Consider the following 974-nt stretch of genomic DNA (forward strand, 5'->3'; position numbering starts at 1 on the left):
CGGCTACTTTTCAAAGATGCATGTTAAGTATTTTCAGTGATATGATTGAAGAATTTGTAGAAGTTTTTATGGATGATATAACTGTTTTTGGAAACTCATTTGAAAATTGTCTTAAAAACCTTGAAGAAGTATTAAAAAGATGTGAAGAAAAAAATCTTATTTTAAATTGGGAAAAATGTCATTATATGGTTAAATCTGGGATTGTGTTAGGTCATGTGATATCTGAAAAAGGAATTGAAGTTGATAAAGCCAAAGATGATGTTATTGCTAATTTAACATCATCAAAAACGGTCAAAGAAGTTCGATAATTCTAGGGTCATGCAGGTTTTTATAGAAGGTTTATAAAAAATTTCAGCATAATATCTAAACCAATTTCGAATCTTTTAACAAAAGATACACAATTTGAATGGACTCAGAAATGTGAAAATGCTTTTAAAAAAATAAATAATCTTTTAATTACATCACCTATTTTACAATCTCCAGATTGGTCTTTACCATTTGAATTAATGTGTGATGCAAGTGATTATGCTATAGGAGTTGTGTTAGGACAGAGAAAAGAAGGAAAACCGTATGCAATCTATTATGCTAGTAGAACCTTAAATAGTGACCAAAATTTCATCTACTGAAAAAGAATTACTTTCAGTAGTATTTGCATTAGATAAGTTTCGATCTTATTTAATTGGTTCTACTACTATTTTGTACACTGATCATTCTGCCGTAAAATATTTATCAAATAAACAAGATGCTAAGCCAAGATTAATACAGTGGATTTTATTGTTACAAGAATTTGATATTATAATTAAAGATAAAAAAGGAAAAGAAAATGTCGTAGCCGATCATTTATCTAGAATAATGACTGAATCATCTCATAATGAAATACCAATAAATGAAAATTTTCCAGATGATCAGTTGTTTTATGCTACTATTATGCCCTGGTTTGCTAACATTGTAAATTTTATTGTGACAAATAAAAT

Source organism: Primulina huaijiensis, chromosome 10, assembly GCF_012295235.1.
Source record: "Primulina huaijiensis isolate GDHJ02 chromosome 10, ASM1229523v2, whole genome shotgun sequence".
Taxonomy (NCBI): Eukaryota; Viridiplantae; Streptophyta; class Magnoliopsida; order Lamiales; family Gesneriaceae; genus Primulina; species Primulina huaijiensis.